Source organism: Venturia canescens, chromosome 10 (assembly GCF_019457755.1).
Source record: "Venturia canescens isolate UGA chromosome 10, ASM1945775v1, whole genome shotgun sequence".
Classification (NCBI taxonomy): domain Eukaryota; kingdom Metazoa; phylum Arthropoda; class Insecta; order Hymenoptera; family Ichneumonidae; genus Venturia; species Venturia canescens.
Window position 1 is genome coordinate 5,276,053 of NC_057430.1, and position 27,281 is coordinate 5,303,333.

The following is a 27,281-nucleotide window of genomic DNA, read 5'->3' on the forward strand; positions in this document are numbered from 1 at the left end:
CGCGCAAACTTGAGCGAAAACGGCCGAGTGCGCTAAAGTGGTCGTGGAGTGGAGGTAGAACAGCAGACCCGGGGAAGGCGCATATATATAGTAATATAAGCACGCGCTGCATGCGAGTTATGAATCTTCAAATTCGATCATCTCAGCAACTAATTGGGCTATCTTAACATATTTTTTTTCATTTTGGGGTAACTGGATCCACGGAAACTGATTCTCCACTCTAATCTGATAAAAAATCAGCGGAAAACTTTTTGAAGTAAAACTTCTATAGTTGTGCTGAGCTTAGGGGGTAAACTGGTGAAAATCTTGTTACGGAAGTAGGTAACGGAAGTGTTACGAAAAAAGTGAATGCACATGCATATGTATATTTTCGTTCTCTCTTCATTTCTACATTTAGTCTTGAGCCCTGACTTAGAAGTATTGTAGGAGCAAAGAGAGAGATATGATGATGTAATTTATTTGCCTTAGAAACCTCTTAGGCAAAAGAGAATGAAACCTAGCTCGGTTACAATTAATCCGAACTAGGGATCTATACAAGGCGATAAAAACAATAAGTATAAAACTATAACTAACTTAAAAATAAAGTATAACTTACAAATAAATGAATGACATGATTATGGCGCGGTGATACAAAAGTACAATAAAAGAAAATCGCCCGTACGCTTTGCATGTTTGAACAATCGATTCTTATATCTAATTCTATCCAATAAATCAGAAGTGAGCCATGGAGCTCTGTTGTTGCGCAATTTACGCATGTAACGAGGCGCATGCATATTGAGTGCACTTGATAAGGCATTATTGAGGTCGGTAAGAAGGAGATTAACATCAGTTCCTATTTGAGACGATTCATTATTATGAACGCTAGTCGATACAGAGGCTTGAAATCCGGAGAGCTCAAAATTAGAAAACTTACGACTATAAATGAGACGCTCGGATCTAAGACGAGAATCAAAAACATATGTAATTTCGATGAGATCATGGCCGGCGATAAACGGAGATTGAGATTTTCTGAACATGTCGAGTTTATCGCTGTCATCAATAATGAATAGATCAAGCCACGAATCAGAAGTGGCTGTATGGTGAGTTGCAGGAGATTCGACCAAATGCAAAGAAAGAGAATGGATTACTTGTTTAAGATAGGAGGCTTCAAAGTTGTTTGATAAGAGATTACAATTTAGATCGCCCGTGATAATAATGTTTTTATACGAAAAGAGGTGGCGGGATAAAGCAGTGACAAATGAGGAGAAAAGAAGACCTTTAGGTCTTCTGTAGATTACAGCAAGTAAAATGGTTTGTTGACCATTAGTTAATCGGAGAATCACAAATTCAGGAGCATTAATATATTCATTTTCCGATAATTCCAATACTATTACTTTCAAAGACTCATGAACGTATACGGCCACACCCCCACCTCTAGCGCAATGTCTATCATGGCGTATAAGCGCAAAGTTGGGTAGGTGGACGAGGGTGTTAGGGATATTCGCATTCAACCAAGTCTCGGAAATCGCAAAGACATGATAAAAATTACTCAACATATGCGCAGTTACTAATTCAAAATGAGGCAATAAAGAATTCGCATTGCAATGAGCAACTTTTATAACTCTCTTTGTGTGAGTGTGTGAATGCATTTTTGGCAAATTATTTATGGTGGGATTAAGCGAGATTGACATAGTTTGGAGTCACATGTCTTCAAGATCCTTTAGAGAATGTATTATGCGGCTATTTCCTCCATCAGCTTTGCGCGCATAGACAGTGTCGTCACGGAGCCAAACGTAACTAATACCAAATTCTTTGGCTTTCGCTCGAGCATCGATGTATAACTTATGAGTGCCGGGTGACAACATTTCATTAATATTCACATAAAGATTACCGGTGCCAGACGAACAGTCATTAAACAACTCTGATCGAAGTAGGGTTTTCTTGATACGCTTCTTCTGAAGGACTATATTTCTGACGATGCCTGACGTAAGAGCAACTACATATGTACCCGCGGAGTTGGTAGGAGAGCTGCTTGAACTTGCTTGCAATTTGCACGGAAGAGCTTGTACTGAGAGAATATGTGGGGTTAAGTTCGAGATGCCCAATATATCGAAAATACGAGAAGCGATTTCGTAAGGTGACATTGTGGCGTTAAGCGGAATCCCCGACATTTTGAATTCCGTGAGGTGACTGTTCAGAGAAACGTTTTTGCCACCGGTCGATTTAAGATTTTAAGATTTTAAGATTCTCTCAAGTATGCTACGAAACTCTTCATTTGTTTTTCGCTGACGTTCACTGAACTGATCAAGCTTGGTCTCAGTTGAATCGAGCTTGCATAAAATCTGCTCAAGTAATGAGTCTGAGGTAGATGTTTTAGTGTTTATGGTCGACGAGAGCGGTTGCGAATAAGCAGGAGACGAATTTAAAAAATCTGCCGTAGTATCAATCAATGGGAGTACGTTGCGATGAAGCGCGCCCTTCGGACTGTGAGATGCTCAGAAGTGAGTTTGAACAACACACCGTAGCATTACGCGATTGGAGATAACCCGAAATACACCCAGGATGAAATGATCGATCACAATCAGGACAAGTGTGTGCTGTTAGTGCTATATTACGACCACATTTGAAGCAGCTTAGCGGCATCGTGAGCACAATAATACTACAGTTGACGCATGAGCAGCTGATTGTAAGAAAGCGAGAGTGTGTGAAGGTGATAAGTCGTTGGTGCGAACTCACTGTGAGACGAATTTGAAGAAAAACAACTGCGGCGTGTAGTCCAGGGCTCGTTATCACGCGACTCGGGTGAGATCGTAGATGCTCGCAGAAGATCGTTGAAGCATGCGCAGAGATATGATCAAGATGCTTACAGATCGATGGCCTCGGTTTGATTACGTGTGAGTACCTCGGTGAGCACAGTGTAACAGGTGTGGTGTATGAGTGAGCGCGGGCCGCGCATGCGCGTAACTATGAGAAGAGCTGGCTAGCAAATGTGTGTCCAACGTAGGTAAATTTTTCACATCGAAAAATCAACGAAAATATTGCAGTGCACCTCAGTAGACACAGAGAATTATGCCAAAAGGTGCAAAGCAAAGTGATGCGTGCTTTGGATCCGGAACAAAACGCCCGAAGGCAGTTTCTCAGCAGAAAATAGTGCAAAAGTGACAGCTCGAAAGTAAGTGCGACTGGAGTAACTCACCGAAAGAGAGAGAGAGGAGAGAGAGGGGGAGAGAGGGAGAGAGAGGGGGAGAGAGGGGGAGAGAGGGAGAGAGAGAGATTGATTGATTGATTGATATATTTATTAAGCCCTGGACATCGTCCTTAAGTCCAGGAATACAAAAAAAGTATAAAGTAAATATAAATAATTATTTTATAGACTAGTATAAAACTATAAAGGTAACTATAAAGGTAGATTATAATCCAACAAACAGTATTGAAGATAATGAAAGAAAGAAGGATACAGTGCATTGACATCATTAGTCATTGAAACTTAGATAAATAATGAACAAAAATAAAAATAAAGAGAAAGAACATAAGTAAAAAATAAAAATAAAAATAAAAATAGTGCACAGTGCGCAGATTCAGGTGTAGATCGAGTATGGAAGCGCAAGTTTGACTAATTAACAGCTTGACATAATACAATAAGAATGAGATAATGAAATTCATGTTTACTTTCTTCTGTCATACAAGTGTTTTATGCATCAACAACTTCAAATAAATATGAAAACACGCAAGTCTTTAGAATATACAGAGATGATGAACTGCGAATCGAACTTGGTAAGGAGTGCCAAAAGTAGATAGCGGATATCATAAACGAGTTTTTGAAAGTGCTGGTACGATAAGATGGAATATGAAAAATATCAGCCTCTCTACGACTACTGGTCCTGAGAGATGCATTTGCTCGCGGAAAGAGTTCAGAGAGGTAAGATGGAGCCTGGTTATTCAAAATTCGGTAAACCATGATACCTATAAAATAAAGTCTACGAGACTTAACAGATAACCAGCGTCTTCGGTAAGGAGTAATGTGCTCATCACGTTTTAAATTGAAGATAAATCGAATGCCTGAGTTCAACAAAACCTCCAGCTTGGTGTTCAGTTCTGTAGTGAGGTCATTGTAAACAATACAGCAATAGTCAAGCACTGGAAAAACCAGTGTGACTACTATTGAGGTTCACACCTCGGTTGAAAGTGCATTTCTATTATGTCTGAGACGGTACATCACACCGTTTAACCTACTTGAGATGCTGTTTATATGCTTAGCCCACGATAAATTTGTCGACATTACAACACCTAGATTTCGAACATCATGTACATAGGGGAGAGTTACACCATCGATACTGATGATAGGAAGAGTGTTTACATTTACTTGCTGCTCCCCAGTATGATAGCCTTGAACTTACCCAAATTTAGTTTCAAGCCATTTCTCGAGGCGTAGTTAGAGATTGCTTCAACATCTTGTTTCATTTTATTTATTTCTTGAACTATGTTAAATGGAGAGCAGCTACGATAAATTTGAGTATCGTCTGCAAAAATGAGATGCTTACTGTGAGTCAAAACATTACTGATATCAGTAATAAAAAGTAAAAATAAAAGAGGGCCAAGGACAGATCCTTGGGGTACCCAGTGGCGTCGCTAGAGGGGTGCGGTGGGGGCGGTCCGCCCCGGGTGTCACCGTTAAGAGGGTGACACCTGACACCCGCGCAAAGTTGAAACATATTATGCAAGGGATTTTTTGGAAAAAAATTGCCAAATACTTTTTATCTCTACATATCGATTCTCAGTGTAATTAGCAATTAAATGAAACAATAATGTCGGGTCACGCCATTAACGTAATCGGTTGGCGCGCAATTCTAACTAATCTCTTGTTATACAGATATAAGTAAAATAATGTTCTCAAACCAAGGATTAGATTGTTTCAAAAAAATTTCAAAACTCAATTTCTTACTCATAAAAAATTATTCTCAGGCAACCTTGATAACCATTTACAATTTTTCACTTATATTTTGTCTATACATTTATAGAAGATTGGGGCGGAACTATACTCACACGGCGAAGGTTATGAGTTCAACTTCACCTTCTATTACTTTTTTTTTTCAATGAAACAAAAATAATTCAATAACTTTATGCTCATATTGAATATTTTCTCCATTGAAAACGAAATGAATTATCATTAAATAGTACTATCAGTTATTGTTTTGAATCGTACATACCTATCAGTGGCCAGAACCTAGTCAAAATAACAAGTGGAAAATATGCTAATAATGCTTTTCAATAATTCTATGCTCATTATTTGGATACTATGTGATCACTTATCATAATATAAAACGCATTAGATATAACTCTGAATCGAAAGCAATTAATTTTATTTTGTAAGGTTCTCGCTGTTCTTACATTGTATACTGAATACTGAAATACAGCGTGCTCATAACGAAAAGTAATCGAAAATCTCCCAAAGTTTTTGTGGAGCGCGTTTTACTACTGTTTGTTGGTCAACTAGTGAGAGACGAACTATTTATTTAGTTATCAATATTCAGTACCAACATTCTGACTTTTGAGAGAATTAATTGAGTAATTGCCCATTAATAATTTATTTACTTTCATTTGTGTAAAAAATCAATGTCAACGACTTTCAGTGACACAAAAGTGAAGTGATAAAGAACAAAATAAAAGGTAAGTGTATAACGAAAGTGAACTACTGTTTTCAAGTTTTAAATATAAGTAGTGTGTAAACCATATCGGTTTTTACGATTATTCCACTTCTTCTAATTCCTAAGTTATATAAGATCGCAAGTTTCTGTGATTTGAATAGTTGTTCTGTAAAATGTAAAAACTTTTAATTTCATTTCAATTTGTCATTCCGAGGTCTGCAAAATTATTGGAGCCTGAAGCCTGAGGATTGTGATTTAGTTAATTTTCTTATAAAAGTTAAAAAATGGATTTTATCGACTAAATTCATGAGTAAAAAAAATACGTATAGGTGGGTAGGAAGAAACAATAGAAACTTCTTAAATTTCCCAAAACGTGTTTGAATTTTTTAAATTGTGTGGTCAAGGAATTAAATATTCAAATCATTGAAAAGGTTTTATCTTTATTCACCGAAATTAATACAAACCTACATCTGCTCATCTGCTGTGCAATAACAACGTTAAATTAATTCTCATACATTTTTCTCGAGGTCCTGCGAAAAATCTGCCATGCCGCGAGGAGTTCCTTCATCGAAGAGAAAGAGTGGATTTCAGCAAAGAAAAGCAAAACAAGCAAAGATGGATGAGCTGCAAAGTATTTCTGGGTCGTTACTAAAATATGTAACAAAAATCGACGATACCAAGACTTCATCACGAGATGATGATCGTGAGTTTGCTGAGGACCCAGATAGTGTTTCCTGTGCGGATAGCACATCTTCACAGGGTACAGGAGAAGAAGAAAACGAAGGTGATGAAAAAGAAGGTGAAAAAAAAAACAGAAAATGATGAAGAAGATGAAAAAAATGATGGAATGTGAAGAAGACAAGTCCAAGGATACGGGCATGAACAATGCTATTACACGTGAAGACGATCCATTAAACACGGCAGTCAACATAAAGGCAATAAGTGATGTTTCACGCTGGAATATACCTCTCCCAGACAGTCTCCGTATAGAAATCATCAAAAAAGGAAGCAATTGTTTTCAAAATAAAGATGGACCTTTTGGCATCGTAGTTAGACAAGGTCCAAAGACAAAAGGTGGTATCCGAAACCTTTCAAAAGAATGGTTTTATAAGGAGATGCCTAGTGGTGAAAAGATTTTACGGTCATGGATGGCTTACTCCCCTCGCACCAACCCCCTGGCACTGAGCTTGCTGGCCAGTTTCTCGATGATGCCAGCCACTACGTGGCGCTTGTAATATTCTGTGCCGTCCATGCTACGCATGCGTCGCGCTCTTGGCATATTTTATTTCATAATAAATAACGTAAATAACTAAAGAATAACTATATACACACATGTAAGTGTAATATATATGTACTAAATTTTTAGCCTTTTATTTTAAGGACAAGTTTACTATATATATAATATATATATTGTGACGGATTTTTTTTTTCTATAACACGATGCCACAAAACCGTTCTTTCTCCCGTACGTCGATTTATTTATTTGGGCGCCAATCGTAAAACGACTCGACGATGAGAGAGAAGGAAAGATATTGACCCAGCTAATTCTGCGGAATGGGCGGGGTAAAGGTTGAAAATAATCGAGTTCGGACGATACGAGTGTAAGAAAAATATATGAATTATTTAATGATGTTCTTTAATGATTATAATTCTGAATAAACGGGAAAACAAATTACAAAAGCAGTTCACGGGAAAATATCGTTACGAAATAATAATACAATCGCTCGTTTTCAAAATACGGGATAGAAAGATCCTCGAATTCAGCCTACGTCACAACGACCGAAACCCTTCGCACATGTTACAATTTACTTCGAGCTCGGGTACCTTCTCGCCGCGGAACTACTCGCACGCGAGAGGAAAGAGATCGTTCCTTTTGTCTGCAATGATAATTATTCCCGAACTCCCGATAACCGGTTATTCAGTCGAGCTCTACAAATTCACGGGATTCGTTTCGGTCTAAGCACTCAATTTCCACTCACGCATCCAATCGATATAATTCTACGATCTTTCATTCCCGTTTCCAAAGAAAGGACTCTAACGTTAATCAGAGACAATTTCAACAATACGATACGACAGATTTTCGCTTATAACCACGGCTCAAGCTATTCGCGATCTGTTTCCGAGGAATTTCAAGGACATGCGAGTCTGAACAATAGAAGAAAAATAGTAAGCCACGAGGCAGAACCACGGACGTGATCGAATTTCTCGAGTTTTAATTTTAGAACGACGTCTTCTAAATAATTTAATCGGGACCGCGGATCTCAACAAATCAATTTAATTTCGACAACGGGACATAATATCGAACTCACAACCAGATCAGAAAGTGAAAGGACAGTGAACTTACAGATATTCAATCGGTGATCCCGGGACGTCCGTCCTACTCGATACTTCACGAAAATCTAACGAAAGCGAGAGTCGTACGACGGTCAGTGGGCTCCCCCCTCTTTCTCTCTAATTTCGAATATTCCCGAAGTGATGGACACGTCCGTCGCGTGAACATAGCACGTGAGCGTGAGACGGAGCTCCGAAAAATTACAATTATCGGGAGTTTTATTTAACTCATGCCCCTAGCTCGGTTGTTTTTCGTTCACCGCTAATGACAGACTTTAATTTCCTCAAGACTTCGAACCTTACAACATCCGGGGATAATTAAGGTCGGATTATTTAGACAGCTACGGGAAAATAGTTTCCTACAAACAATTTGATTATTGGCAGGCGTATCGATTAGTACTGCCCTGTCTATCTTCCTTCTTTGAGCACAGAACGATCGATGGTGGTAACCGGCGATGTTCCAACTGCCAAAGTTTTTCCCAAAATGCTCTGTGGTTCGATGTTTCCCTCAGAAACTTTGATGATGGAATATTCGAACAGGAAGCCGCACCGGAAGAAATGGTCCCGATTATAAGTTTGACTTAAATTGAACGGGATACAACAACGACTGATTTTCCTTCTGATCCACTCTCCAATTTAGACTTTCCTTCTCGGTTGGAACTCGTATGAAAAAGAAATAAATTCGAATTCAGGACGCAATTAATAATATTTCAAGAAAATTCCCCTTTCGAACAACCCTTGCGAGATCGAGCCGTGGTGTGAGTATCGATGAGGATGGACGGAGGTGAATTCCTCCTATTGTATTGTTTAATCGACGGTCAGAAATAAAAAACCGTCACAATATATATATATATATATATATATATATATTAGGGTGATTCGTTTTGAGCGAACATTTTTTTTTCTTTACTCCCGCAGCCAAATATCATTCTTTATGCTGAAAAAAAGACCCTGTTCAAAGGGGAGCTCTGAATTTTAATTCTAAGTACTTTTTTTTAAATTTTGAAGATTTCCTATTTAACATACACGTAAATTTTTATTTTTTTTTCTTTAATTTTCATAACTCTGCGGCATCTGATGGTATCATCACACTCACAAATAGGATTTCTTCAGAATTGAACGGTCTAAAAAAGTCCCCATTGCAGCGAAAGCGTAACACACACTGGTGAGTAATTGCGCTTTGCTAAACCTGATTTTTTCCTGATATTATCATGAGATTAGCCATTATCTCGTTAAGAACAAGAGCTACAGAAAAAATGTGAATAATGAACTTTCAGGAAATTTAATTTCCTACAAAAAAAGGTCCTATAATCGTAAGCGATACAATTGATAGTTTGAGAGATATTCAACATTTAGAAAAATAATTTGCTGAAAATCGATAAAATTGCTAGGTTTATGGCTTCACAAATTCGTCATCAGAAATTATACAATTTTCAATGATCACAATGATCAATTTTAACCTTTTTATATTAATTTGAAATTCAACTAGACAATGACTAATTGGTGATCTATTACTTGTTCAATCGGTAAAAATCCTGTTGCACGGTTTATTGCAAGTAGCTTGATATTTCAAAGAAAATATGAGTTACATGCTATTCTCATTTTATCAGAGGTGTAACGTTTATTTTTCTCGAAAAATCAAGGGTGTCCGAGTGAACCGTGTAACCATTTCGCAGCAATTTCTCTCACACTTACGCAAGTGATAAATCACCTTAACACTTAGTGAACTGATAACGACACAAATTGACAAAATTTTCGTTTTTTATAGTAATTAAAATTGGGTTTCAGAAAATAAAATTATTTTGGATAGCAATGCTAGGTTATTTACTCTGTAACTCAACTGAATTTAAAATTGAAAACGAAGGTGTATTGAAATGATTAAATGATTCTTCATATAAAAGCTTGGTAATAAATAAACAATTATTAAATGAAAAAATTCTTATTAATGTCATATTACGTTTTCCAATAATTATAAAAATATTATCTATGAAAAAATAAATAACTTTTTTTGAGTGTTTTGATGATTTAAAAGACATAAAACTAGCAATTTTATCGATTCTCAGCAAATTATTTTTCTAAATGTTGAATATCTCTCAAACTATCAATTGTATCGCTTACATTTATAAGACCTTTTTTGTAGGAAATTAAATTTCCTAAAAGTTCATTATTCACATTTTTTCTGTAGCTCTCGTTGTTAACGAGATAATGGCTAAACTCATGATAATATCATGAAAAAATCAGGTTTAGCGACCCGCAATTACTCACCAGTGTGAGTTACGGTTTCGCTGCAATGGGGACTTTTGTAGAGCGTTCAATTCTGAAGAAAACCTATTTGTGGGTGTGATGATACCATCAAATGCCGTAAAGTTATAAAAATTAAAGAAAAAAAAATAAAAATTTACGTGTATTTTAAATAGGAAATCTTCAAAATTGATAAAAAAGTACTTAGAATTAAAATTCAGAGATCCCCTTTGGACAGGGTCTTTTTTTCAGCGTAAAGAATGATATTTGGCTGCGGGAGTAAAGAAAAAAATATGTTCGCTCAAAACGAATCACCCTAATATATATATATATACAATAGGCTAGATATTGTGTATATATTTTATATATAAATTTATATGTATGTGTTCGGTTATTTTTTAAATGGATTATTATGAAATAAAATGTCGAAAAATGTTTATATTTTATTTAAAAGGTAAGACAGGTAGGAGATCAAGTACGCACAAGAGGATCGAATATTACCAACAATATATTTCATTGAAAAATCGCAGATATAGTTTCGAAAGATATAGTTTTATGTTTTACAATGTTTCGACATCTTCTTTCCGAATTGACATGCAAGCGCTAAAAATTTTTCTTCGATCTTGACGCATCTGGTAATATAAAAATCGATTAATCTCGTATTCTCGTGAGTTATGGTTTGCTTATTCCATCCAGGTGGCATTGATATATCTGACACCATCAATTGCTCAAACGTGACTGGAGGTGGAGAAACAGTGACATTTTCTGAACTGGATTTAGATGACACAGGATCACATGCTCTCTTCGATATCTCAGTTTCAGCACATTCAGATGCAAATAATTTTTCATGTGCAAGCTCTCAGTCAGTAACGCTGTGATCCACAGTATCTTTGTCAAGAGCATCAAGAGGAACAGCAGCGAGAGTTTCAATAGAATCTGCATTGTTATCGATCAATACATCTTCCAGCAGCTTTATTGTTTCATGCGTAAGCTCGCAGGAAGTAACCACATCATTGTCAAGAGGAACAGGAGACTTAACGGGATCTGCCTTTTCATCAACAATCAACACATTTTCCTGTAATTTTATTAAATCCGTCCAAGGAAATTTAGATGAAATGGTGCCTTTTCGGAGACGAGGAACTTTGTATTGCGACTGAAAAATAGAACATTTAATTCAATTTACACTCAACAATGATGTAAATTATATATTGTAAATGATTACTCATTGAATATTTATAATAAATCAAAAAGGAAACAGTGACATTGTAAATAATTTATTTATATATTCAACTGACAACACCGAGTACAGTCCCATCAGAAGCCACAAGATTTCGCTGCCATACAATTTCATCGGCATTAAAATGTTTTTCACACACTGGTTGCCCTGGTTTTATCGCAAGACCTGATGGCTTAATTGCATTGTACTATAACTGTCGAATTACTGGATCCCTTGGAACCGTAAAATAATGAAGTTTTTCAGGATTCGATCGGTATCCCGATGTACACCCAATTATCACACACGTGGGTATTGCTAAATAAGTATCCCATTTCACATCACTCACTTTCACTTTTGCGGCACAAAAATCCTGACCACTCTTATGACCGCGCAGACGTGACACAAGGGACAATTAAATAAGAAATGTTATCAATTATTTATTTATGAATATGTACGACACTAGGACAGCTGATCAAATCAACTCGTGGCCTATTATGGCCGCCGGGGGGTTCGGGGGCAAGAGAGGTCGAGAGCAGAGGGAGCAGAGATACACCAGCGCCGCGCAGTGCGAACTAGCCACGGCATACAGAACGTAACAAAACATCCATATAGAAAATCATAGGAGTGTCATCCCCCTGCCTCGCACTAACAACTTATATTGTTTTTGTTGTCGCATGTTTGCTACAAGTAGCACAGATGAGATTACATTCGTAACTGGGTTTCAAAAATGGTGGAAACTAAACCCTAAAGTGATGGAACACGAAGTCACAACCGAGCATCTAGAAAATCTTGAAAAATGGAAGACTTTAGAAACGAGATTGAGGCTCCATAACACAATTGACCATGCCACCCTTCAAATGATGGATGTTAAAAACAGAAATGGAGAGGTCTTTTGGTTAGATTATTAGATATTACGCTATTTTTAGGTAAACAAAACCTGGCATTTCGCGGTCATGAAGAAGGTGATACTTCCATGAACAAAGGCAACTTCCTTGAACTGGTCCAACTGCTATCAAAATATGACGCAGTTTTAAAAGAACACCTCTTGAGCTTGGAACATAGTCCGTTTCCGAAAGTATCATATTTGTCGCCAGAGATACAAAATGAATTTATCAGTGTTCTTTCAAACCACGTGAAATGTACACTTATTGAGGAAATCAAATCGGCTAGATATTTTGGTATGATGTTTGACAGTACACCAGATGTTTCACATACAGATCAAATGTCTCAAGTAATCCGTTTTGTGAAAATTGATAATAGAAAAGTGGAAGTTAAAGAAGTATTTTTAGGATTCTTCCCTTTGAAAGGAAAAAAAGCTGCCGATCTCAGTAATGAGATTCTTCAGAAGCTTGAAAGTGATGGCTTAGACATCATGTTGTGTCGCTCTTAAGGCTACGATAACGCAGCTACTATGAGTGGTGTACACGGCGGGGTCCAAACTATTATCAAATCAAAAAACAGAAAAGCTGTTTTTTTTGGATGTATTGATCACTCTTTGAATTTGTGCGGCCAACATTCTTTTGCAGAAAATGCATCCTGTGTCACTTTTTTCGGAGCTTTGGAAGCAGTTTTTACATTCTTCTCTGCATCCACAAGTCGGTGGCAAGTTTTGATCAAACACAGTGGTGCTTCAGTTAAAAGACTGTCAACAACACGCTGGAGTGCTCATCACGCTGCAGTCAAAGTGATCGCAGAAAATTTCGACGACGTTGTGGGAGCGATTGAAGAATTGTGTGATCGCCAAGAAAACTGTGATACTAGAGGTGCTGCACAAAATCTTTTGCCCGCTATCTGCAATTTTACCTTCCTCTGTTATCTCTATTTTTGGAATGATATCCTCAAAGAAGTGAATTGCACACAAGTGTCATTGCAATCGAAAAATTTAACCCTCGATGAATTATTATTAAAAATAGAAACACTTCGTCTTTATATTTACGAAGAGCGAATCCATATCGTGGCAAAAGCAATAGATCGTGCTTTGGAAAAAGCTAAAGAACACGAGATACAAACGGAGCGAAGAGTTCGGGGCAAAAAAAGAATGGTTGGTGAAGAAGCCAGAGACGAAGGACTTACTTTGCAAGCTGAGAATCGAAACGACATGTTACAATGTCTTGATCGATTCCATACTGAAATTCAGACACGATCAAAAGCCAGCCAGGATGTAGCTGCAATGTTTGAAGCTGTAAAAACTAAGACTCTACTGTCGGCAACTGGAGAAGAGTTAAAATTCACTGTACAGAAGCTGACTTGTTTTTATGACGAAATGTCTGAAACTGACCTCCTTCTAGAAATACCACGATTAAGAAGGCATTTAAAAGCTGCCAATATCAACTTTTCAGATGCCGAAGATTGGGCTGCTCTAGATTTTTTGAAGTTCATCGTGGAATGGGACTTCATAGAATCACTTCCGAATCTAACAGTAGCATTAAAATTATTTTTAACGATCTGCGTGTCCGTGGCATCATGTGAAAGAAGCTTTAGTAAATTAAAGCTCATAAAAAACTAGTTACGGTCCGCAATGACAAACACTCGTCTGAGCAATCTGGCAATGTTGACTATAGAGCACGAGGCAACAAAAAAAATCGACTTCGACCAAGTCATTAATGATTTTGCTTCTATTAAGGCTAGAAAGGGCAAGTTTTAATTCGACTCGAAATTGAAGTTGAAATCACTATCGAGGTGATTTTAATTTTAACTCTTTGAAGTTTGAAGCGCGGTGGGATTGTGGAAAGGTGGAAAAGTGGGATTCTACGATCCCACCGTACTTCAAAGGGTTAAATCACTCAATCACAAATTCACGACTTTCAATGGTATTGAATTGTTACATGTATCAACCCTGACATAATAATAAAACATCTATTTTGAAACATGGATTTAGTGTTTCTTGCTTGTCAACATTTTTTTTAATAAAAAATTAACATCTCTCCATTTTAAGGGGATGACACCTTGTAATTCGCCCCTGGTGCCACCCATTCTAGCGACGCTACTGGGGGTACCCCCGATGTAGTCTTAGCCCAGTTTGAGCAGATTCCCGAATTATCAATACAAGCTTGAGAATGGTCAGTAAGGTATGAATGAAAAAATTTCAAAACATGATGAGAAAATCCAAAACTGCGAAGCTTAGAAAGCAAATTTAAGTGCGGTATTGTGTCAAAAGCTTTACTGAAATCGAATAATATTAAGATGGTCACCTTCCTGTCATCAACCGCCTCTCTAATGTCATGGCATAAACGAAGTAGGGCCGTTTGTGTACTATATCGTTCACGGTAGGCCGAATGATAAGGGTCGAGCAACTTGTGTCTCATAAGAAATGTAGATATTTGATCAAAAATACAGCGCTCAAAGAGCTTAGCAGATTCACTGAGATTTGCAATCGGTCTGGTATCAGACTGTGTAGCTGGAGGGTTTGTTTTTATTAGTGGACGTATATATAAGCTTTTTTCCATATGGATGGAAAATGAGCAAGCCGAAAACAATTATTGAATACTGATGCAAGTGTAGGAAGAATTTTAGTTAAACCCTTACGCAAAGCGAATGACGAAATATTATCAGGACCAGGAGACAAAGAAGTAGATAATTTAGATATCATAATGGTATGCAGAGAATCAGTGGGAATCTCTGAAAATTCAAAAACTGGCCTGCTTTCATCGAGCGGTGTCAGAGAATTTAAAAATAAGTTTAAGGAGCAAGTAGGTGTGGTGTTAAAGACTCGAACGTAATGCGCATTGAGTTCTTCACTTGAAAAGAATGTAAATGGAGATGACGAGTTCGTTCTAATCAAACCAAGTCACGCCAAAGAGAAGCTGAATCATTCGTAGATGACACTCTATCGGGGTAGAATTTGTTTCTAGCGTGTTTTATTTTCGAGGTGACGATATTTCGGAATTGTTTGTAGATAGCCATGTTTAGAATAATTCCTGATCGTTTGGCTTGTTTATACATAGCATTTTTCCGTTTTATAAGCATCTTCAATTCATTTGTTAGCCATGGCGCTAGAGACTTGTTTATCTTAAATGTTCTAAGTGGCGCATGAATGCCAAGGGAGACAAGTATCTGATTACAAAAAAAGTCTAACATGATATCAAGTTTTGCAGTAGAATCACATGTGTCGAATGATAAAAAGTTGTTTTTTACTTTAATATACATCTTACGTTTAATATACGTTTTATATAAGTCAGGGCTCAAGACTAAATGTAGAAATAAAGAGAGAACGAAAATATACTGTAACGCTTTTTCCCAGATAAGCGACAAATTATCCCAATTCCTTTGCTATTGGGCGCCAGCCGAGGTATTCTCCCCGACAAATTTTTATAGATCTTAAACAAAAGAAATAGGCTCGAGAATTGACCGGACTAGCTTTAGATATTCTCGGTAGAGGGGCGTGATCCTTCTAGAGGAAAATAATTACGGGAATGCAGAGCTGGGATTACAAATACAATTTATTAGAAAATAAGAAACAAAGATAATATTATAAATTTCCCAAATTTTCCGGTTGATAATTCCGTCATATAATATTTGATTAACAACTGTCACTTCTGTTGAACATCTGTTCTCTGATATAATAAACGATACAATTTACGATACGAAAGTAAGGCGTAGCCTACGAAATTACGATACACTGGTTCTCGGTGACAGAACACGAAATTACGATAATTCTTAACCTAGGACTCTGATCCGGATGTAAATCTTTAATTTAATGAATTCCTCTCGGCAATTCTATTTATTCCGCAACGATAAGAAATTTACTATTGATGACCAAATAAATCAAAAAGGACGTTAGAATTCAATTCACTCGTGCGACAAAGTAACCATTCGATATCGTTCAATTTTCCGATATTTCACCGATTTTAATTTGCGCGCAAAATAATACCAAAACGAGACAAAATTATGAACGAGGCAACGGCTCACCGCAATGGTTTCAGAAATGGTAACTCCGGCAATTATCTTCGGAATTACGATTCGATTTCGGGGCGTTGGCTTCTCGAAGGCAAAAGATGAGGCTCAAGAGAATGCGTCCTTCCTCGTTGTGGTCCGGATTTCGAGTAACGAGATCGATTCGAAATTTCTATAACGCGGTAGTATGGGACCTAACCCCCCACCCTTAGCCTCCTCGTTTGATCGAGCTGTTAACGGGTTCTTCGAGAATCTTCGCGAATAATTTCGCCCTCATTATTTCAAATTGTCGACGTTCGAGAATTCGTTGTTGACAATATCGATGTTGGATCTCGGTGCTGATAGACGCACCGCGAGTTCGACGGTTCGGGGTGAGGGCTTTGAGTTAGCGTCCCACCGCTCGATGTTTTGAATCTCGTACTCGATGACCAACGAGATCTACGATGAAATGACGGACGATCTTCTATATTTGAACTGCCCAATTTCTCTGCTCTCGCTTCTTCCTTGATTTTACGAAACTCGTCGCCCATAAAATGTTTAAATGTGAAACAAAAAAAAAGAATATAAAATAAAATTCATAATTTTGGTTTCTTTATCGCTTGAGACTTTTGAGGAGTATTCGTTCGAGAGGAATTCTGACAACGTCGAAAAACGCCTTCCCCTGAGCCATGTTTGAGGAATTATACATTTTTAAGTGACGAGCAGAATTGCCACGTCACAACACCCCCCTCCTTACGAAAAGGACGACCCGGCCGAATAAGCCGAAGTCTCGTTCTTTTTCTCGTTACGGGATGTCAATTTACGAAATTTATATGGCACTTTTTCGAACGAACAAACCAATTCAAGTCTCAGCGATTTTTGTACGATAACCAATTCAAAATTTAAATCATAAAATACAATTTTCCAGAGTTCTAGATCAGTTCCACCACCAGGACTAAGTACGCTCAACAACGTTCAACAGAAAGGATTGAAATAAATTAAGACACAAACAATTTTAGGGGTTTTCAGGCTTATAATGAACAAAGACTCAACGACTATCACTCTACCTATAGTGGTTCGAGATACGATTTTAGATCTTCTATTGATACTTTCACTATTCGTCCCCCTCTCTCACCACGTACCTCATATACAACAGGGGACAATACTTTAACTATTCGGAAAGGTCCGGAATATTTGGTCGCTAATTTTGCAGCAATGTTTTGAGCAGCTGACGATAAAATTCTTTGCCTCCTCAAGACCAAATCTCCTACCTGAAATGTACGTTCTCGTCGATGTTTATTGTATTGTATCGCTTGCCGTTGATACGCTTCCTCGAGATCGTGGGTGACTCGAGCTCGTAATTCTTTCAGACGGCACATTCTCTCAGTCCAACTCTCATACGGTAACACTTCGATTGCATTCGGATTTTCTACTCGACGGCGGAAAAAATTATGCGGTTTTAATTCGCGTCCGAAATTCAAATATGCCGGCGTACTGCGAATCGAAGTGTGATATGCGGTATTAAACGCGAATCGAAATTCCGAAAGATGTAAATCCCAATCCCGATGGTCATTTTCCAGGAAAGATACGATCATAGTTTTCGCTACACGATTAACTCGCTCGACCGGGTTTGCCTGTGGATGATAAGGCGGAGTTGTCGTATGATATATTCCGCGATCTGAGAGTACAAGTTTCAAATGATTGTTGTTAAATTCGGTACCATTATCGGTTAAAACGACCTCGGGTGTACCCCAACGCGAAAACACAAGTTCCTCGAGAGCTTCACCTATCTTCTTTCCTGTAGCTTTCTTAAGCGGACAGATCTCGATCCATTTCGTAAATAAATCTTGTATGACTAAAACGTAAACATTACCGACTCGACTCGGAGGAAATGGACCCATAATATCGGTAGCTACAACTGACCACGGTTCTTCAACGATACGACGACCCATAAGTCCCATTGGAGGCAGCTGTTCTACTTTAGCTCTTTGGCAGACTTGACAATGTCTCACGTATCGCACAACGTCTCGATATAAACGCGGCCAAAAATATGAATGAAATACGCGTTCATACGTCTTCTGTATTCCAAGATGACCAGCTTGAAACTCATCGTGACATTCGTGTAAAACCTCGCGACGTGCGTAACGTGGAACTACTAATTTCCATTCCGAATCTTCATCATCATTGACAGTTCGGCGCGAAACTCTACGGAAAATATATAATCTCCCATCAACAATTTTATAGGTTGGATAACGATTAGGTTTCGCGAGAACTTCACGCAATCTCCGAACGTACCACGGATCATCATCTTCAGTGATTATTCGTCTAACATCTGTAGGAGGGTTATCGTTTACGGGAAGCAGAAAGTTACATTCGGGTGTATCTATCATAATTTTCACGGTCTCGCTAGACTCTTTTTCGAACATTCGCGAAAGCGCGTCAGGAACATAGTTAAGTGCTCCTTTACGATACCGAATTTCAAAATTATATTGAGCTAGCTGTAGAGCCCACCGAGCTAAACGACCCGTTGGTTCTTTGAGATTTCTTAACCAGGTTAAACTATGATGGTCAGTTATTACGACAAACGAATACCCCTCTAAATAAGCTCTGAACTTTTTAATTGCCCAAATAATCGCTAGACATTCTTGTTCGGTAGTGGTGTAATTTCGTTCGGCTGTCGAGAGCGTGCGACTCGCGTACGCGATTGGATGTTCAGAACCGTTAATTTCTTGAGTCAATACTGCTCCTACTCCGGTAATACTCGCGTCCGTTTGTAAAACAAACGTCGCAGAAAAATCGGGACATGACAACGTAGGAGGTTTCGTCAACGCATCTTTTAATTTTTCAAACGCCGTCTGTTGTTCTTTACCCCATTTCCAAGGCTGACTTTTCTTCGTTAATCGGGTGAGCGGTTCGGCAATTTCAGCGAAACGCGGTATAAATCTACGGTACCATGAACTCATCCCAAGAAAGCGACGAATCGGTTTAATGCTCGTAGGAATCGGAAATTCTCTAATCGGAAGCGTCTTCTCAGGATCGACTTGGAGTCCCTTACTGTTCACGATAAAGCCTAGATATTTTACCTCGTGGCAACAAAATTCACATTTTTCGGGATTGATTTTTAACCCTGCGCTTACTATTTTGTCAAAGACATGTTTCAGCCATTTTAAATGCTCATCAAAGGTTTCGGTAACAATGATAATATCATCTAGGTACGCGAACGCGTGAGGTTCCATTTCGGGACCGATAATTCGATCTAATAATCGCTGAAATGTAGCTGGAGCTCCCGTTAAACCGAAAGGCATACGTTTGAATTGGAATAATCCCCTATTCGGTACCGTGAACGCAGTAATTTCTTTCGAATTCTCATCCATTGGTATTTGATGGAAAGCAGCGCTAAAATCTATCGTGGAAATATATTTCGCAGCCCGTAATCGATCTAAAATTTGTGTCATGAATGGAAGCGGATACGCATCCTTTTTCGAAACATCATTAACCTTCCTAAAATCTAAACAAAATCGATATTTATTATTCGGCTTTTTAATCATGACTATCGGACTTGACCATTCGCTATTCGATGGTTCAATAATATCTTCTTCTATTAAACGATCAATTTCCGCGTAGATTGCTTCACGAATTATAGGTGTGACTGGATAATACCGTTGTTTAATTGGCCTTGCGTTACCGACCTCTATTTTATGCGAAATCAAATTAGTTCTTCCTGGAACAGTATTTAAAATTTTTATTTCTCGTTCTAAAAATGTAGAGAGTCGAGAGCTTTCACTCTTGGCTAGTTCGGATATGCCAAGTAACACGTTATTAAATTCCGGGCTTTCGGTTGATAAATAATTAAATTCACGCGACGGTTCTCCACTAAAATACCAAACGTTTTTCCGATGATCGGTAACTACTCCTAGAGTATCGAGTGCGTCTAAACCAAGTAATAATGGAACAGGTAAATCAGGATGTACGCGACCTGTCAAAATGCTTTCTCGCGTTTCCAACTTACACGGAAATTCTATTTCTTCGTTACAAACAATTTGTTGATTGTTTGCGATGGTACTCATTCGCGGTGTTGTTGCGCGACGCTCTAATCCCACTCGAGCTGCCACTAACAAGGCTTCTTCACCCAGAAAAGTATTTGTGGAACCGTTATCGAAAATTGCCGGAATAATATGGCCTCTAATTGAAACTTTAACTAATAAAATCGGTCGCGATTTACTACCATTTAACGGACTACAAAAATATTCTTTCGCGCGTTCCGATATTTTTACAACATTGAGGGTCTCGATATTTTCATTATTTACCGGGGTCCCCCCTTCCCTCATTGGCTTTCCCCGGTCGAGTTTTCCTTACACGGATGAGGATCTTTGGTGGTAACGTCTTTGGTGCCGCAACGATAACAATATTTCGTACGCGGGGCGAGACAACCCGAAGCTCGATGATTCTCCCCTCCACAATTCCAGCAACGAAAGTCGGATTTCGCCGGACGATCGCTCGGTTTGTTCGAAGGTTTCGGAGGAGGTTTATTTCCCGATCTATTTTTCGTCGAAACTTTCGGTTTCCCGCGAGAGCTCGAATTCGCTGGGTTTGACGACGATGCGGCTTGATCTAATGTAGCTATCGTAGCTAACGTTGTGTCGTGATTCCCGGACGACTTAGGAGGCGAGCGGTACGCAAAATCGGGATGTAAAGCCCTTTCTGGCGGCGGAGGTGGCTGACGATATTTGTCGTCCTCCACACTCTGCTCAATTCCTCGCGCTCGAGTCTCGAGATCATTAAAATCACGCACCGTCCCGAACTGAATAAAATATTTCAAATTCGAATGCATGTTTTTCCAAACATACATGAGCTGTTCTTCTAACGAAAACATCGGCCTCACACGCTCGAACATCGCACGCATGCAGGTCAAATAAACTGGGAACGGCTCATGAGCCCCTTGCGTACGTTTCGCGATTTCATCTCTTAGCGCCATCTGATAATTTGGGCTACCGAAACGATTTCTCATCGCGAATTCTAAATCTTGTAACGAACAAAAGCTTGAGCGGTTAGTACGATACCACCACAAAGCTGTATCACGTAAGAAAAACTCTAAACAATCTAATAAATCATTATCGCTCGCCGGAAGCATTCGGCGGCCTCTCTCTACTAATAACAAAAAATTTTCGACGTCTTCGCCAATTTTTCCTGAAAAACTAATTCCCCATTTTCGAAGCATTTCGTAAGTTGAACGCATCGCGGCAGCTCCGGAAGTAGAACGATAATTATTTCGCGGTGACGAATGATTTGGGACCTGTAATTCTTGCGATTCGTACACCACCGGTAACATAGCACGAGCTTGAGTCTCGATACCTGTCAAATTTTCATTTCGCGATCGTATTTCATCTCTCAAATTCTCCGTAATTCGTGATTGTCGCGTTATCGTTCCTTCTAAGTGATCGACTACGTGGTTGTAAACGGGGTTAGAAAAATCTAAAGCTTGAGTTTGATTTACGAAATTTTCTCGCGTACCGTTCCTCATATCCACTCCACTATCCGGTAACCCACGCGACGGATTTGAGTCGCTCAGCTGACCGCGCGAAGTCGAAGCTATCGGATCAGCTGTCACCGGCACGCTTCGTCTCGGTGGCGTACGAAGAAACGGGAACATTTTGGCGGAATTTTCTTATCTATTCGATTTACTTCACGATTTACGACGATGATTTTTACGAGGGGATTTAACGAAATTTATTCTTTCTGATTATGACACGCGGAATAAACTCGAACCGAGGCTACGCGTCGGGTTTACATACACCGGTTCACGCACTTTTCGAAATTTCGCGACACACAGACACTTGCACTTCACTTTCACGATCTCGCCGAGAACACACAAATACAAGCAAGGCCCGTTGGTGAGGGCGAGACGAGAGAGAGCACGATATAGTGACAGGTTGGCCCGTTGGTGAGGGCAAGTATCAAAACAAAGTCGGCCCGTTGGTGAGGGCAAGAAATCAACAAAGACGGCCCGTTGGTGAGGGCAAAAACGAAATGTTTTATCGAGATTATTCTGCCGAGTTTCTTTGTAACTGAATAAAATTTATTTCGTAACGATAGATATTTTAATCGAGATTATTCAAAGTCAAAATTAATGCAATGACGTGACTAATAAATATCGCACCAAAAGTCCAGAAATTGTCCCACAGAAATAAAATAGAATTGTAAAACAAATCGAGCAGTAAAATTATTATGACGAAAGTCAACATTGAAGAATAATCTGTAATTTAATAAATAATTCAATAAATAAGAATGGACAGTTATCTAAATTAAAAGTTCAGTGGAATCAAATTAATAAAATCGGCAATAATATTCAGCGGAATCTCGACAGAATTCTCATACGATTCTCAAGTTTACTCTGCAATGGACAATAGCTCAATACAAAGTCATATAAACAGAAAAATTTACGAATTTCGATCCAAACAATATTTCAAATTAATCAAGAAAAACTTACGTCGTAATCCTCTCTTCCACTAGCCATAATATCTCAGTACAATCCACGGGAACACTCGTTTTCGAAAGTTATCGAAAAATAATAATCCTCGCTACGATAGCTCAAAGAGTACTGAGGGACTGTTCGAACGCTCTCGCTAACGGCGTCGTGGAAGGGGTAGTAGGAGAGGTGCCCGAAATCTTCGTGGCGCGACGACAAAGGACAACACAACACTCCAGCAAAAACACAACACAATAATACGACAAATCTCGAAATTTCCTAAATGGGTTCGAGAAGTATACGAGTGAATATTCAACAGGAGCGACAGAGACGAAAGACAGAATAATATAATCCTCAATTTGACGGTTATCATATGATCGGTACTAATTTGAATTTACGTAATAATAGATTCTAGAATAGATTTCGAAATAATTTTTCACTAATTTTTAGATAGAGTGAACAATGAATTTTAATATCGGAAAATTTCCTCAGAAAGGGCCCCACGTTGGGCGCCAAAAATTTGTAACGCTTTTTCCCAGATAAGCGACAAATTATCCCAATTCCTTTGCTATTGGGCGCCAGCCGAGGTATTCTCCCCGACAAATTTTTATAGATCTTAAACAAAAGAAATAGGCTCGAGAATTGACCGGACTAGCTTTAGATATTCTCGGTAGAGGGGCGTGATCCTTCTAGAGGAAAATAATTACGGGAATGCAGAGCTGGGATTACAAATACAATTTATTAGAAAATAAGAAACAAAGATAATATTATAAATTTCCCAAATTTTCCGGTTGATAATTCCGTCATATAATATTTGATTAACAACTGTCACTTCTGTTGAACATCTGTTCTCTGATATAATAAACGATACAATTTACGATACGAAAGTAAGGCGTAGCCTACGAAATTACGATACACTGGTTCTCGGTGACAGAACACGAAATTACGATAATTCTTAACCTAGGACTCTGATCCGGATGTAAATCTTTAATTTAATGAATTCCTCTCGGCAATTCTATTTATTCCGCAACGATAAGAAATTTACTATTGATGACCAAATAAATCAAAAAGGACGTTAGAATTCAATTCACTCGTGCGACAAAGTAACCATTCGATATCGTTCAATTTTCCGATATTTCACCGATTTTAATTTGCGCGCAAAATAATACCAAAACGAGACAAAATTATGAACGAGGCAACGGCTCACCGCAATGGTTTCAGAAATGGTAACTCCGGCAATTATCTTCGGAATTACGATTCGATTTCGGGGCGTTGGCTTCTCGAAGGCAAAAGATGAGGCTCAAGAGAATGCGTCCTTCCTCGTTGTGGTCCGGATTTCGAGTAACGAGATCGATTCGAAATTTCTATAACGCGGTAGTATGGGACCTAACCCCCCACCCTTAGCCTCCTCGTTTGATCGAGCTGTTAACGGGTTCTTCGAGAATCTTCGCGAATAATTTCGCCCTCATTATTTCAAATTGTCGACGTTCGAGAATTCGTTGTTGACAATATCGATGTTGGATCTCGGTGCTGATAGACGCACCGCGAGTTCGACGGTTCGGGGTGAGGGCTTTGAGTTAGCGTCCCACCGCTCGATGTTTTGAATCTCGTACTCGATGACCAACGAGATCTACGATGAAATGACGGACGATCTTCTATATTTGAACTGCCCAATTTCTCTGCTCTCGCTTCTTCCTTGATTTTACGAAACTCGTCGCCCATAAAATGTTTAAATGTGAAACAAAAAAAAAGAATATAAAATAAAATTCATAATTTTGGTTTCTTTATCGCTTGAGACTTTTGAGGAGTATTCGTTCGAGAGGAATTCTGACAACGTCGAAAAACGCCTTCCCCTGAGCCATGTTTGAGGAATTATACATTTTTAAGTGACGAGCAGAATTGCCACGTCACAATACATATGCATGTGCATTCACTTTTTTCGTAGCACTTCCGTTACCTACTTCCGTAACAAGATTTTCACCAGTTTACCCCCTAAGCTCAGCACGCCTATAGAAGTTTTACTTCAAAAAGTTTTCCGCTGATTTTTTATCAGATTAGAGTGGAGAATCAGTTTCCGTGGATCCAGTTACCCCAAAATGAAAAAAAATATGTTAAGATAGCCCAATTAGTTGCTGAGATGATCGAATTTGAAGATTCATAACTCGCATGCAGCGCGTGCTTATATTACTATATATATGCGCCTTCCCCGGGTCTGCTGTTCTACCTCCACTCCACGACCAGTTTAGCGCACTCGGCCGTTTTCGCTCAAGTTTGCGCGCAATTTTTACCTATTTTTTAACATGCCAATGAAAAGCGAAGATTGAAATTTTATAATTGAACTCTTTTACTTTCCAAGTCCATTTGATAAATTCTAATCGGACTACTTTAAGAGCATCCAGTCTCGTTAAAAAATATGATGTAAAAAACTTCTAACAGCAATTATAGAAAAACTAATAAATCGTCAGCCTTTGGGTTTTACACACGGATAATATCTATCAATATCGACTTCCTTAGAAAGGGCCTGCGCTACAATTTAAAAAAACGGCTGCGTTACGAATTTTTGAAAAATCCCTATTTTTTGGATTTTTTTCGGGTTTTCTCCCTTAATAATCAACCGATCGAGTTTTTTCAGGTCTCATTATCTTTGTATTTTAGTTCTTTAGATTTCGTCCATTAGAACCATACGCATTCCTCCATTAGTTTTTCTTTTCTAAGCAAAAAACCAAAAAAATGCGATTTTATCCACTAAATTTTTAATAAAAAAAAAACTGGCCATTGAAATCTTGAGTACGTTTTTGGTCAGTTAGCTTCTGAAGACTACTCCGTATGTGATGGTATCAACCGTTAAACGTTATTATTTTTGTCAAAATCTGATGATTTTAGAGCTCTATTGCTTGGCCTAGTAGTGAATCGAGAACTAATTTACCATTTTCAATTTGGAATCTAGAAACTGCTGATGTGCTGCGTGCTATGCCATGAAGAGGCATAATGTATGCATTATATTCGGCGTCCTAGAATCTTGCGGATGGAATTTGAAGGAATTCACAATTTCTTCCCAAACCTCTCGTCTCCAGGTCGAAAAAAACAGCTTTTGCAGTAGGTGGAATAACATTTTTTTCGGGCTCCATTATAGGTGCATCGACGAAGTCTATGCCAACATCCAACCCACATGCCAAATCGTAGGTTATTCTTCCTTTCTTGAGTCAGTTGTATTTTGAGATTTCGCTTTCATCAATTGACGACGTTGTCTCTTGAATTGTACGTATTTTATAATGTTTGACCGAAGTGTTTGTATACGATCTTTTTGTTGTTGAAATCCATCGGAAGTTTTTGAACATGGTGAAGACTTCATTCTATCATTTATTCGACCAATGGGTGAATCGTCGATGTTTTTTTTTAACTATAGCTGTGGCGACCTGAATATCGTTTGAAGATGAGCTGTAGTGGGTAGACTTGGAAGCAGTGCTTGTTATAATTCTGTTAAGAGACTTGTTGGCCTGTGAAGATCCACACGGTGCAAGCTTTTTCGCTTGATTAGCAAATGATGCAAAAACTTTTTCGAGAACAGCTTTCAATTCTGTATCCGTCAACCCTCTGTCTCCAGGTATGCTTGTATTTCTCAGGATTGTCCTGATATTTGCTCCAATTTCGATTGCAACGTGAATGATCATCAAACGCATGAGGTACGATACTGAGAATACCATTCCTTGTTGCGTCCGGATCGTTTTTGTTCTTTTTAAGTACACACCCTAGGCAATATTTGAAATATTCGATAATTTCAGTGGGTAGAGATCTTAAATGCAAGGCATACAAAGTCTTGGACAGCTTGCAGATTACATAGTTCTTGCCCGTCCATTTTTTAATTTCATGATACGCCTCTCGTCGCATGCGAGCGATTGTGCTGGAATCGTCGTCTTCAATAAGCGTGCCCAATTTTACATTCACGGTATCGAAATTTGAGTTTCTCAAGAATATTTCGACAGCAATTTCGGCTTCCATCGCTTTTGCAAAACCATTAAAATTTATGCGACAGTCGTGTTCAGATCTAGGGAAGAGTTTTTCGCAAGGTATGCATCATTTTGTTCTCGTTCTATAAGCGATTACCTTTCTAGAGTGATAATCGATTGCTGCCCCATGACCTACACATACAGAAACATTCATCAACTATATTTATAATTCTAATTATATACAATTCGGCGACATAAAAAATAAGTAATGATAAGGGAAAACAACATATAGTAGGCCGATCGATATACCTGTCATGCTGTTATACAATCGGCCGGGACCTTTTTCTGCTATCCTGCATCATAACTCGCAGTGATATATACTAAATCCTTTTCGGTACAATCAGTTATTCTATTCAGAGGGTACAAACAAAGATAATAGAGAGTAAAATCAGTACGATAAACCTTGTTTCATGCACCAACAGTTATACAAAAGCTATGCAAAAAAGCTAGCATGTCATTATTGAAAAACGTAATACGCATTCATAAAAAAAACGGTTGTTAAAATTAAAATGTGCAAAACGAAA

The 27,281-nt window shown here is 38.4% G+C and overlaps 2 protein-coding genes and 1 long non-coding RNA gene across 11 annotated transcripts in view; 1 reads left to right on the forward strand and 2 right to left on the reverse strand.

Moving 5' to 3' along the window:
- The window catches only part of Syt7 (Synaptotagmin 7), a 620,424-nt gene that overhangs the window by 348,720 nt on the left and 244,423 nt on the right, over window positions 1–27,281 (reverse strand). The gene's annotated exons all lie outside the window — the stretch shown is intronic.
- Window positions 2,916–27,281, forward strand: part of LOC122417049 (uncharacterized) — a 118,687-nt gene continuing 94,321 nt past the window's right edge. For all 3 annotated transcript variants that reach the window (XR_006262218.1, XM_043430292.1, XM_043430291.1), the window contains exon 1: window positions 2,916–3,151. The gene's annotated coding sequence lies outside the window, so the exon portion shown is untranslated. The remainder of the gene's footprint in view (window positions 3,152–27,281) is intronic.
- LOC122417055 (uncharacterized) lies at window positions 10,687–27,149 on the reverse strand. Its single transcript, XR_006262224.1, has 3 exons — window positions 27,007–27,149; window positions 25,677–26,889; window positions 10,687–11,349 (listed from the first exon to the last, which is right to left on the reverse strand). It is a non-coding gene; the product is annotated as an uncharacterized lncRNA (long non-coding RNA).